This window comes from Eschrichtius robustus, chromosome 4, assembly GCF_028021215.1.
Source record: "Eschrichtius robustus isolate mEscRob2 chromosome 4, mEscRob2.pri, whole genome shotgun sequence".
Classification (NCBI taxonomy): Eukaryota; Metazoa; Chordata; class Mammalia; order Artiodactyla; family Eschrichtiidae; genus Eschrichtius; species Eschrichtius robustus.
Genome location: NC_090827.1, coordinates 141,905,853 through 141,919,428, shown reverse-complemented (window position 1 = coordinate 141,919,428; position 13,576 = coordinate 141,905,853).

Sequence of the window (13,576 nt, the reverse complement as noted above, 5' to 3'; positions counted from 1 at the left end):
TTTCATTATTCATGAACATAATACAAATCAGTTGCATTTTTAAAAATATATTTATTTATTTTGGCTGCACCAGGTCTTAGTTGCAGCACGCAGGATCTTGGTTGTGGCATGCGGGATCTTCTATTTGCAGCATGCATGCAGGATCTAGTTCCCTGACCAGGGATTGAACCCAGGCCCTCTGCACTGGGAGCGTGCAGTCTTACTCACTGGGCCACCAGGGAAGTCCCTCAGTTACATTTTAATAAATTACATTCTTCTTTAAAAAATTGAGGTGTCTGACCACATTACCCTATCTTCCTGTACTCCAGAGACAACAATTTCCATGATTTTATGCTTTTATTCCTATGAATTTCCTTATATTTTTCCACAAATTTCTATCCCTAAACAACATATTGCTTAGTTTTTCATATCGTTCATTTATTTTAGTGTAAAGAGTCTTCTATGCCTTCTTTTTTCCTCAATATTGAGTTCTTGAGTTTCTGGTATACGTTGCCACAGTTCTTTCCTTTATGTTAATGTAGAAAACTGTGTGAATATTTATCCATTTTACTTTTGATGGACACTTGCATTGTTTCTAGTTTCTTGGTTAATACAAACAAGGTTTCTATGAACATCCTTATATGCGTCCCTTGGTGCACATATGCAGATTTTCAAGTCATAAGATAGGTATATCATCAATTTTGTGAGATAACAACAAATTATTTCTGAAGGTAGTTGTAAAGGCTTATATACATGTTAGCAGTTTATCACAGTTTGTTTCCTGTCTAACACGTTATCAGACTTTTAATTGTTGTTGACCTAATGGTTTTAATTTTGCACCAAGATTGCTAATATAGCTTCATTTTTTCCAAATCTTTTTTATCTATTTCTACAAGATTATTTGTCTTTATTAAATTTTTATGTATTGCAGATATTAATATTATACTTAGGCTAATTATATGCATTTTCAATTTCTTCTTCCAGTTTCTGCCCTTTCCCCCTCTTTCTTTCTGAATATGATCATCATAAGCATTATCCAGAAAACAGCTCTAGGGTAACATATCTTGGATTACCTGGTAAAGAGCTGGTTGGAAATGGAGGACTCTACCTTCAGCCCAGCAGGAGCGGCTGCACTCAACCCAGTATCAGACTGAAGGCTCCTCTGCCAGTAGAGGGCGTTGCAACTCTCCACAGACACACTTGTTTTCCAGCGATTGACGTCACCTAGCTGTTGGTAAAAAGGGATCACTTAGCTCAGGTTGCCTAGCATGCAAGCAGTCTGTTTGGTACCGGGTCACTCTCATAGTCACCCATAGAAAGAAAAAGCTTTTGGTGGGAGGCTTATGAGAGGAAGCTAGTGGAGATTCTCTACTATAGCAGAGTGCTTCCAGCTCAATTCCAGCTCCATTCACGCTCGATATCATGTCTATGCACAATGTGTAGAAATCAGGAAATCTACAAGCAACATCAGTAGTATTTATTACATATACATCATCCTTTTCCCCAGGGGTGTTCACTATCTCCCCAAAGTTGATCACTACCTTCTCTCTTATAAATGGGATTTTCACATATTCTTGAGGCTATTTTAGCCTTTTTTTTCCCCCCTGTTGCAATTTGCTTAATTAGCACAAATACTTTACTGTCTTCAATTTTAGAGTTATATGTGATTTCATAACTGATATATGACAAATAATTTTTCTTCTTGTTTCCTATATTTACTTTTTCTTTTGCTCTGTCTCTCTCCCTCGTAAGGAAATTGCTCTTCTTCAGTTTTGTTGGTTTTAATGAGAGGAAACAGATAACAGGGGTTGAAATTTTTAATACAAATCAATGGTAGTTGAAGAGAACCTACAAACCTGGATCTCTTCCTAGGTTAGAAGAGCCTGTTGCAGACCTGAGAAGGAGGCCTAAACAGCCAGTGTGGGAATAAGTTAGAGACTTCACTTCCAGAAAAAAAGTGCTGATAACTGCTGAAAAATTGTGTCCTTGCACTGTAGCACATCACAAGAAGATTTGACTCTAATAATTAGAATACGGCAAACCTAAAACAATTCTCATGAGGCCACATAGTTTATCTAATCTAAATTTATAGAAGTCTACTATTTTCTGCCCACAATTTCTCTTTCCAACTTTACCATTTTGTCAATTTAAAAGGACAGAAGCAACATTCACAAAAAGCATAGATTGTATCTGAAGAAGTTGCAATGTGTATCCGAGAAAAATAGCTCATTTCTCTTTATGTAGCTCTCCAAAATCTTGATCATATTTAAAGTAATATTTTTACCAATATTTGTTGAAACCTACCATTTATTTGCACTTAGAAGTAATTATTAACACTAATATTAGAGTTAATCATGGTAGTAAGTGAATTTGAGCATTAATTTACTTGAGGGAAATTCATATGCAAATATTTATTAGTTTTTGTATAAACTATATTTTGTAGGAACATCATTTTACTAACTTAATATTATAATACACTTTACATTAATGTACATCTTTAATTTCCTTCACCATTAATTATCTCCACAACATTGTTAGTTTAAGCTTCCTAGAATATAAGCAACTAAAATGGAAAGCTTTCATTAAAGTGTAATTTCATATTTGAGCACTATATTTTAACAATGCATGTGTATTTTAAATTAGAATTGTTTGATACTGACATGCCAGAATTTTATTAATTAGTAAAAGCATTAAAATGTACCTGAAATCATCTATTTAATTAACAAAGAAACAAATAGTGTTAGAAAGTAACAGCCTAGATGTGTAGAAAAACACAGATTGAATATGTGATGGAAAAATGAAGGTAAAATTTAATTATCAGTGTAATATAATTAAAATTGTAAAATACCTTCTATATTTTATGAATTAAATATTATAATTACTAAATGCCTCTTAAAATCCTCATAAATAAAATACACTAGCTATCCTTGAAAATTAGAAAATCATGTCTTAGTTTCAATACACTTGAAGAGCAAGCTTTGATTTCATTTGAAATTCATCTACTATGATAAGCCTAACCTAATGGGAGGATGCATGAATGAATTCTCTGAATCCCATAGAAAGAGGCTTCAGTAAACTATGTCTGAGTGGAGTATAGGTTTTGATGTTAAGAATGAAATAGAATCCTTGACCAGTTTTGTATTTTTGAGCTAGTTTGAACAATCAGTTTGAAGTGTGTCTTTGGGGAATGTCCCAATGTGAATTATCATTTTATTACTTTTACTATTGGGAATAATAATATGTTCACCAGAAAAAGATATTTTGATATTTAGAATTAATGAAGTGAATTTATCCACAGACAGTGAGAATTGTATTTTTCCAGTTTTCTACAGAACCCGAAATGGACTTTCCATTGACAACATAGTGTTCCTTACCGTCATCTCTCTATTAGCCTCTGCTTCTCCCGTGTCCCTTTAGATCTTAGGGGGAAAGACATTAATAGACTTATCCCACTGCGTATTTAATACCTTTAACACACTATTTCTTTGTTCTCAAATGGCAGTCTACCCAGTAAGTCTGCAGCCATCTAATCAGAAATCACTTTGGCAAGAGTGGCAGTGGCTCTGAGGAGCCATTCAGTATCAGAAACTAGCCACACCTGAGCTCGCTACACCCAATCTGTAAACAGCTGTTTCTCAAACCTTCATGTGCATAAGCATTACCCATTCTCATCGCTTCTAAAAACTTAAACTTGAGAATTTCCGTCTCTGACCACAGCCTACAATTCTTTCATTTTATTTCTTAAGTGCTATTCAATAAGGTCATCATCCCACTCCGAACATGAGGAAGACCTGCTCCTCGTCTCACAAGTGGACCTGCTTAACTTTGTTTCCCTATCAGAATTTGGTGTTTGTATGTCTTCGTGTGACGTAATGGAGAGGATCTACCACTAAAGATTCAATTTTCGGGGCTTCCCTGGTGGCGCAGTGGTTGTGAGTCTGCCTGCCAATGCAGGGCACACGGGTTCGAGCCCTGGTCTGGGAAGATCCCACATGCCGCGGAGCAACTAGGCCCGTGAGCCACAACTACTGAGCCTGCGTGTCTGGAGCCTGTGCTCCGCAACAAGAGAGCCGTGATAGTGTGAGGCCCGCGCACCACGATGAAGAGTGGCCCCCGCCTGCCGCAACTAGAGAAAGTCCTCGCACAGAAACGAAGACCCAACACAGCCAAAAATAAATAAATAAATTAATTTTAAAAAAAAAAAGATTCAATTTTCCACTGTTATTCTGTTGTAACTATTTTGATATGTTTTTCCCTTATGCAGACTTTATTCAGATTTAATTGACTACTTATTATGCTCTGAAATGTCTGACACTAAAATGCATTCAGAGCTTAGGTGAGCAAAATAAATGTTAGACGTTGCAAAGGTGACTAGAGAGTATATGTTCCACCTGAATGCATAAAATGTCTTTTTTAAAAGTTGTTATACTGGTTTTAATAATATAGGTCAGTAGCTGCCAGTGCGAAACACCTGTCCATCCTTTTTTCCTCCACTTTGAACTCTGTATGCTCTTCCTGGACTGTGCCTTTTTTCTTGCTGGAATGACTTTACTTCCATCTGTATATGTCCAAATAGCAATTGAATCAATTAAGCTTGACTTGGCTGTATAAAAGTGAGAAATAATAAAAAGAATATTTAAGCCAAGAAGAAGTTTGCTCTTCTCTCTCACACACAAATCAGAGAGAAGAATACAACAAGGTCAGTGTGGTAGCTCTATGCACGTGAGCAACAAAGTCTTTTAATTGTACACTACTGAGAATGGCATGAGACTCAAACTCAAGGTTGCTTCATAAGATAATTGTCCACAGACTTGGCAGAAAAGAAGTAAAAAGAGATCATGAAAATAGTGCCCTTTCAGCTGAGTCAGAGCATACTTAAGTAATGTTACAAGACTCATCCTGGCTGCAGTGGAGGCTACAAAACAAAGCCCTTAATCTTGCCACTTGGTTGCCTGGAATAAAATTGGAGCTCCATTTTTAAAGAAGGGGAGAATGGATATTTCCTAGGCAACTAGTAGTCACTGCCACAACATCCATGCACACACACTTCTGCTTTCTGTAATTCCCTATACCCAATTCTCCAGGTACAGATATTGAGAGTCCCTCGAGGATTTCACAGCTACAGGAGTCTATAATGGGTTTGCTCTTCATTCTTGTTCTAAGTAATACAGCTGTCTAAGCTAAAAAAGATCTTAACTGTATCATCTTGAAATGATCTAAAAATTTGTGTCTGCCACTAAAGGTATCTGAGTATGCAATATATATCATCCACTTTCTTGGGAAGTTTCAACGTTCTGTTTCAACGTGCCATGGATATGAAGGTGTGAGTAAATATTTGCCAGATACAACTAACCACTTTTGGAGACTTCAGAGTGACTTAAAGTCGCACTTGTTGATATAGTCAACATTTTCACGGTGTAGTACTTCTAGACAGAACCAGAACATAAAGGGAGGAAGGAGTTCTTTTTCGTTTTGTTTTGTATTTGTTTCTTTTCTTTTCTTCCTTTTTTATTTTTTTACTTTCAGGGGCTTAATGACTCAGTATTTCCCAGTTTTGACTTTGGAAATTGGACCCTGTTGGCATTGCTACTCCTACTATCCCCAATTAAATGGTTAGACATCAGTCATTACAATAAGAGTAAAGTGGTACAAATTCCTGACAAATCAGATGATCAAAAGCAGGCAATACTGCTAAGGAAAAAAAGAAAACACAAGGAAGGGTTAAGAAGAAAGTGAGGGCACCTGAATGCAGTCATATGATAGGATTTTTCTATGCTTACTTTATTTTTTAAAAAATTTTTATTGGAGTATAGTTGCTTTACAATATTGTGTTAGTTTCTGCTGTACAGTGAAGTGAATCAGCTATATGTATACATATATCCCCTCTTTTTTGGATTTCTTTCCCATTTAGGTCACCACAGAGCATTGAGTAGAGTCCCCTGTGCTGTACAGTAGGTTCTCATTAGTTATCTCTTTTATACATGGTATCAATAGTGTATATATGTCAATCCCAGTCTCCTAATTCCTCCCACCCCACCCCTTTCCCCCTTGGCATCCATATGTTTGTTCTCTACGTGTGTCTCTATTCCTTCCCTGCGATAAGATCATCTATACCATTTTTCTAAATTCCACATATATGCGTGAATATGTGGTATTTGCTTTTCTCTTTCTGACTTACTTCACTCTGTATGACAGTCTCTAGGTCCATCCATGTCTCTACAAATGACCCAATTTCGTTCCTCTTTATGGCTGAGTAATATTCCATTGTATATATGTACCACATCTTCTTTATTCATTCCTCTGCTGATGGAAATTTAGGTTCTGTGGCTGTCAGAAGAGGGTAAAATGGCCCGTCTATGCTTACTTTATATATGAGATATATATATATATATAAATATATATATATATATATATATATATTTTAAAATCCATTTTACTGGATTTGAATAGAGGCAGGAAACTCTGAGGTGTTGAAGCAAATCTATTGCCACTAGCTATAAGCAGCTGTCCATTGTCTTAATCCAAATTTTTATTCTGCCAGAATCTAAAGATTCATAGGCCTGAGGCACTGGCATTTATTGGACACCCGCAGAGCTTAGGAACTAAACTGACTCCTTGTGTTCTGATCCTGTGGTCCTCTGTGCCCTTGTCATTTCCAACACTGCCACTCAATCCTAAGATTTAGCTGACAATTGAATAAAGCCTTATTTTCTTAATTGTTCTTTGTTTTTTCTCTAAGAAACATTTTTTTCCTGGTAAGTATAAAAGTAGATCATTCCTGCTAATTTTATTAGAAGAAATCTACTTATCTTCTAGCATTTAAAATTTTTATAAATGTCTTAAATTTCCTCTCTTTCTGTGAAAGTCCTATTCTCATTCTATGATTTTGGTCTTTTAAAAAAATACACCTGTGTAATTATTTTTTTAAGGACAACTCTGGTAATAAAAACACTGTGCACTTAGGAAAGGGGAACATAAGTATATAAATGCCTGGGCCACAATGTTATACTGGTTAATGGTTTGATACAGATAGTCTTCCTTGGGCATTTGCTAATATCAGAGTGAAGTTGAATAATAATCAACTCATATGTAAATGCAGCTTTCATTTCAGCTTACAATGTATCATAATCTCATAAACATTAAATTCAATGGCTAATTCATTTTAAAGAGTTTAAATGCATAAGTAATATATTTATTCTTCTAGAGCTCTGATACAAGTACTTTCTTTTATTTGAAATAAGACATTTGTTAATTTCATATTTAATCAATATTTTGTTACATTATATGTACACATGTATGATCTCACCCAATATAACATATACTGTATATAAGATAAATATCTCATATATAGTCTGATATCAAGTTATTGACATTATATATAATATAGTTATAAAATTATCTATACGTTATTGTGGATATAGTTCATAGAACTCTATAAATTTTCTAATAAATATACAGTGGTATATCTGGTTTCAAATACAGCACACTTTAATATCAAGTTATAATGACATCAAATGAAAATAATTTCACCGACCTGAGGCAACTGCAAAATTTCCTAATATGATAAAGATTAAACTGAACTTTATAAGATAATTTTAATAGACTAATGCTTTGGGTAGTTCATGAAAAAAAAAATTTCTTAATGATGCTATTACCCTCCATCCTCTCCAATCTCTTCCTCTTCATATTTAACCTCTTTCTTGTGAATCTGCCCATGGCAATCTGGATTTAACCTCAATAATTCTCATAAAACAGCTCTCTACAGTTTGCAATTATGTTCAAACTGAAAAATCCTGTAAGATTTTCTGTTTGATTCTTGTTATATCTCTCAACATTATTCAACACTCGTAGCCACTCCTTTATTTCTTGAACCATTCTCTTTCCTTGTTTTTATGACTTTGCATTCAACTGATTTTCCTCCTACCTTCTTGCCGATCCATCCTCCTTCTCAATTTCCTTAGTAGGCTTATTTCATCTGTCAGATAAGTGTTTGTATCCCTAAAGGTTTAATAGCAGTCTTCCTCTTGTCATTCTGTCTTCTTATAGATGATGTTACTTGTGTCCATGACTCTGATGAATTATCTTCGATCCAAACTTCTCCTCCAAGCTCTAAATCCCTATATCCAACTTCTTATGTGAAAAATCTTCCTAAATATTTCACAAGACCTTAAAATCTCTGATGGACTTCCCCAAACCTGGCTGCCCTCTACTCCATTCTGATTGAGTTGAGTCATTTAAGTCAGAATCCTAGCATTCGTTCTCTGGACCATCGCCTCTCTTCTTTCACATATTCAAGTCTTCATCATGACATCCTGCCATCTTAATCCTCTAATGTTTTTTCAGTTCCTCTATTCTCCGTTTCAGTCACCACAATCCTAAACCAAATTACCATCTTGCTGTGATGGTATCATAGCTATCATAGCTGGCATAGCTGTGACCCCATAAAAGCTTAATTGCTGCACAGAGATTCATTCTTGCCTTACTCAAATTCATTCTCCACACTGAAATCAGAGTGATGTTTGTTTATAAGAATGAAGCCTGCTTATGTCACACTTGAATGTTCTTATTACATAAATATACCAATCTCCAAGTTTTAACTGCTGCAATTGCTTCACAATAGCCTTAGGGGGAAAAAAAAGAATTCTTTACCACCACTCCCCTTCTTCCCTCTTTAACATCATGTCACACTAATTTTCCTCTTTGCTCTAATTTTCTCCTATTTCTTTTACCTGCCATGCATCACTCAACAAGAGGTATTTACACATCCTCTAGCCCCTGATTGGAATTTTCTTTACACTTATCCTTGCTCGGTATACAAATCAAGGAGATTTTGCCTAGTGTATCAATAATTATTCTCTGCCACTTTTCTCAGTTTTATCATAACCAAGTAAAATAGAATCTTAATATTGTCAACCTTTATATCAGGTTACCTTTGCATTATGCCAAATTTGGAGGAAAGTGAATACATAATACTACAGCCTAAAATTTCCAAATTAAAATGCAGAAAAGGATTAGTTCACCACAGTTGTTACATGTAAAATGACTATTATAGTAACACACAACCACTTTGAAAAGTATGACTAGCTAAAATGTCACCTTTGCATACCACATCTGCAGAACAAGCTATTTAAACATGAAAATTATTGCATATCTTACATTGTTTTATTCATGAATTTTTCTCTCAAATAGTTGAGTGAAAATATTTTGTAAAGGCTAAATGTGTTAGATTTGAAAATATAGGAGAACATGAGTGTTATGGATGGAATGTTTATGCCTCCCCCCCTCCAATTCATTATGTTGAAATTCTACCCCAGGTTGTGACAGGGTGGAGTCCTCCTGAGAAGGATTAGTTCCCTTATAAAAGGGACCCCCAGAGAGATCTTTCACTCTCTTTCTGCCAGGCAAAGACACAACAAAAAGACAGCAGTCTGCTACCCAGAACAAGGCTCTCACCAGAACCCGACCATACTGACATCCTGATCTTGGCCTTCCAGTCTCCAGAACTGTGAGAAATAAATTTCTGTTGTTTATAAGCTATCCAGTCTATGGTACTTTGTTAGAGCAGCCTGAACTAAGACAATGGGAAAACCTAAAAATAAAAGTGATTCATTTGCTTATTGATCTGGTGGTTAGAAATTGGAGAATAAAAAAGAAAAAATGTCACTTTAATGGAAAGAATAAAATACCATACAAAATGAGAAGATTTTCAGTAATAACTTCAATTGTTTTTAAAAAAATTGTAATTTAGATAAAATATTTTAAATGTCTGTAGTGTAAAGCACCTGACAATTAGCCTTTTTGGTTGTAAGGCAAGTGCCTAACCTTAAGCTTGTGTTTGCCCAGGCCCCCATTCAGAGACACCCATCTGGAATAAACACATTGCCAGCTACTCAACTAGATAAAGAGCCAGGCTGCTCCATCCATGAAGTTCCCCTTTTAGAAACCCATGCGTGACCTAGATAACTGATCATTTGTTTTTCCCTTTCTGCACGTTAATTCCTTCTCTTATGTATTAAATTAACCAGTAAACAGTGAACCCCTGAAACTCCAAGTACCCCAACCTCGACCCTAACAAAGGCAGAGCCCTGGTCCAGGCTTTCTCTTTCTCTTTACCCAAGACCTCCCTGTGTAACCCTTGGGCATGCAAGTCCGTGACCTGTTAGCAATAAACCTCTATTTTTCAGAGTTCCCTAACAGCAGTTGCTATGGTGCATCTTGCAATCACGAGAAGAACCAGTCAGACCACAACCTGGGCTCTGGTGGGAGGGGTGTGAGGGAAGGTCTCTGGGGGTTTACCACGAATAGCATGAGTCCAGGGGAGTTCCCTCCGCCAAGCATCTCTAGCTGATAGCACTGAAACTGAGCAGGACCCTATGGGGCTCCTGGGCACGAAAGCCTTTCTGTGACCCCTTCTCCGGGTTCCAAAGAGCCGGTTCAAACAGTTGCTAATCAGGGAAGAGAGAGGATGTGGAGACCAGGGAGAAGCAGTCAAGAAACAAGAGTACAGCCTTGCGGGCAGGGTCCTGGTTCCCCCTCAAGGGACAGTCATAACAATATCCTTGAGGTCTCCTGCAGAACTAAAACCCACAAGAAATGGAAGATGCTGACTAGTAGATGAAGCACTCTTCATTCCAGAGAAGGTCACGGATCGCCCGTCACCACCTGATGCCAGATGATCTGTGGATTGAAGGAATGCGGGCCATGCGCACACCCTGATCCTCCTCAGCAATCCAACCCTGGACTATAAGACTCCTCACAAAGCCCCCCAAGTTGGGACACAGTTTTGAGGGCATTAGCGCACTGTGGCCCCCTTTGTCTGGCAAAGCAATAAAGCTATTCTTTCCTACTTCACCCAAAACTGTCTCTGAGATTTACTTCAGTGTTGGGGTACAGAGACCAGATTCAGCTTCAACATCACTATCTAGCCTAAGACCTATACAAAAAATTTCTCTTGGTGAAATAATACATTCTTTAGAATGCATGTGTACTGTTGAAATAATTGATAATAATTTAAGAGTAGCAGTTATATTTTATGTGGGCATTTCTAGGTATTAGTATTTTTTTTTTCAATTCACTTATGCCTATTGAATAATTCTCATTTAAACACTATCTGCTGAAGACAAGATCTGTGGATTTTGCATTCTTTGATGTGGGAGAAAACCAATTTAAAGAAAAACTTCCTTCAAATGAAGAAAGTACAATTAGAAATTGTAAGCCTTAATAAATTGTTTCTCTAGATATTAATTTACTGATGACAGACTACATCATATTAAAAACATAAAAATATATATTTTTAGATTATGAAAACCTATTATTTAAACATTGAAAGTAGTATGTCATGTGAAAAATAAATCTATTTTTTCCCAAACAGCTAATAAATCATTAACCAAAAAATGAAAACACCAGACCAAGATGGGCTCACAGTCAATGGGGATCAGTGGTATCATAAAAGTCAACAAACATTTTGGTACAGTGCATGCACATCAATTAAATACTTAAATTTCCCTTAAATATCAACTTTATTTTTATACATTTATTTGCATTAAAATAATTTATTGTAAATTTTTTAAAATCAAACTTTAAAATAAATAAATATTTGTAAATTTCCACTATATAATAAATTTAAAAACACCCACAGCAAGATATATGTTCTGAAATGGTATTCCTTAGTCTCTACTTTCTACATAAATTTCCTGTACAGTCAACCTTGATGTTCCTACCTTGCCCACTGATCCCCACTGACTACCCACCTTGAGGCTCCATGCATGAGCCAAAGCATGACTAGCTGGTGCACCCAGTGACTGGCAGGGGCAGAAAGCATGATCCCACCTCTATGTTATATCTGGGGGGAGTTCTAGCTCCTCCTCTCCACACCGCTCAGCATACTGGCTCTAGAAGGAAGCTTCAGTTTCATTGTCTCAGGAAAGAGCAGAGTAAACAAGAAATGGGTACATCTTTCATATTAACAAGGTCTTAAAGTGAAAACTCTGTTCACCACCCAGAACAGATCCTATACACAATAAGGCAAAAAATGGAAGAAACTGGAAGTACAAATTGTAAGTCAATGAAATCCTCACGTGTTTATTTTTTACATGGATTAATAATGATACTCCATTACAAAATTGAAAATATAGTACAAATGGTAATGAGACCAGATGCTGGGATATCAAGTGTAAATCAGACCTATGCCAGGCAAACTAAGCTATATGGTCCCCTTAGGGGTGTGTGTGTGTATGTGTGTATGTCTATGTGTGCATTTCCCTAGTGTTAATATTGTTTAAATTGATTTTACTGCAGAGTTTGGACAGGCCATTCACCCTATTTAATTCTTCTAGGGCAGTGGTTCTTGACTGAATGTAATTTTGTCCTGCAGGGGACAGTTGGTAACGTCAAAACTGGAGACATTTTTGAACATCAGCCATGAGGGGTTGTTACTGGCATCTAGTGAGTAAAGGTCAGTGATGCTGCTAAACATCCTATAATGCGCAAGAAAGTCAGCCCAAAACAAATTAGTCTAGATTCAGTATGCCAGTAGTGCTGGAGTGGAAGAACCCTTCTCTAGATAGATCGCAGCAGCTTTTGGTATCTAACTATTGGATCAAAAAAGTAACAAGAAAATTTTGAAAGTTTGAACTTTTAGAAAACAAGATCACTTACCCAAAAGAATGTTCAATTTAAAATACATGTATTATCTTTTGCATTCCTATACACTAACAACAAAAGATCAGAAAGAGAAAGCAAGGGAACAGTCCCATTTACCATCCCAACAAAAAGAATAAAATACCTAGGAATAAGCCTACCTAAGGAGGCAAAAAACCTGTACTCAGAAAACTATAAAACACTGATGAAAGAAATCAAAGATGACACAAACAGATGGAGAGATATACCATGCTCCTGGACTGGAAGAATCAATATTGTGAAAATGACTATACTACCCAAAGCAATCTACATGTTCAATGCAATCCCTATCAAATTACCAATGGAATTTTTCACAGAATTAAAATTAAAAAATTTACAATTTGTATGGAAGCACAAAAGACCCTGAATAGGCAAGGCAATCTTGAGAAAGAAAAACGGAGCTGGAGGAATCAGGTTCCCTGACTTCAGACTATACTACAAAGCTACCATAATCAAGACAGTATGGTACTGGCACAAAAACAGAAATATAGATCCATGGTACAGGATAGGAAGCCCAGAGATAAACCCATACACCTATGGTCACCTAGTCTATGACAAAGGAGGCAAGAATATACAATGGAGAAAAGACAGTCTCTTCAAAAAATGGTGCTGGGAAAACTACATGTAAAAGAATGAAATTAGAACACTACCTAACACCATACACAAAAATAAACTCAAAATGGATTAAAGACCTAAATGTAAGGCCAAACGCTATCAAACTCTTGAGGAAAACTTAGGAAAAACACCCTTTGACATAAATCACAACAAGATCTTTTATGACACACCTCCTAGAATAATAAAAATAAAAACAAATGTAAGGAAATGGGACTTAATGAAACTTAAAAGCTTTTGCACAGCAAAGGAAACCATAAACCAGGCAAAAAGACAACCCTCAGAATGGGAGAAAATATTTGCAAAT